The sequence below is a fragment of the Diaphorina citri genome, unplaced genomic scaffold (assembly GCF_000475195.1).
Source record: "Diaphorina citri unplaced genomic scaffold, Diaci psyllid genome assembly version 1.1 scaffold26837, whole genome shotgun sequence".
Classification (NCBI taxonomy): domain Eukaryota; kingdom Metazoa; phylum Arthropoda; class Insecta; order Hemiptera; family Psyllidae; genus Diaphorina; species Diaphorina citri.
Window position 1 is genome coordinate 1 of NW_007404175.1, and position 738 is coordinate 738.

Sequence of the window (738 nt, forward strand, 5' to 3'; positions counted from 1 at the left end):
AACCTGCTACCTCTTCACTTGAAGCAGATGCAAAATAATGATTCTTTCAAAACTGCACTCAAGGAATACATTTTAGATATGTGTCTGCCTATGACTTACTACTTACTGTTTTACATTTTACTTTTTCCAAGTTTTGACCTCAGATTTGGATTTTTCACAACTTTTTACGTAGGAATCGACCATTTATTAATATTTTTTACTCATTTGCAACTCCTCCATATGGCAAAATAGTATGGCGCCATGGCAATATGGCATTTGAACTTCCTTGGTAATGAGGTATACCTTTGGTTCTGTTTCAGATATCAATCAACAACTTGCTTTCATCAATTTCTTCAAAGATCTTCCAGAAGTGAGTTTTTATTTAATTTTTTAAGCCTTGGTCCTCTTTTCAAATCAATCAGATGTTGAAATACAAAATATTTACAAAAGGGAAAGAGAGAAGAATGAAGAATCTCCCCCCATTTATATGATGACAGAAAAAATTGAATTGGAACAGGGCTGTATTTAGGAAGAACCTAGGGGGCTTGGATCCCCTCTCCTCCCCTTAGGTTCTTATTTTGTTCCTTTACTGTGGGCTGGACTCAAAAAATCTGAAGCACCCACATTTTCTTGTGTATAGAAGCCCTTACATTGGGAAAAACATAAATTTTATTTATTTTTCTTTCCCCAGAAATCAAAGACCACCATCAGATTTTTCAACCGAGTGGAATTCTATTGTGTTCACGGAGAAGATGCAGA

General features: G+C 35.4%; 1 long non-coding RNA gene across 1 annotated transcript; it reads left to right on the forward strand.

The window, feature by feature from the left end:
• Window positions 1-290: 290 nt before the first annotated feature.
• Window positions 291-726, forward strand: LOC113473369. The gene is made up of 2 exons (XR_003395358.1): window positions 291-349; window positions 671-726. It is a non-coding gene; the product is annotated as an uncharacterized LOC113473369 (long non-coding RNA).
• Window positions 727-738: the final 12 nt, after the last annotated feature.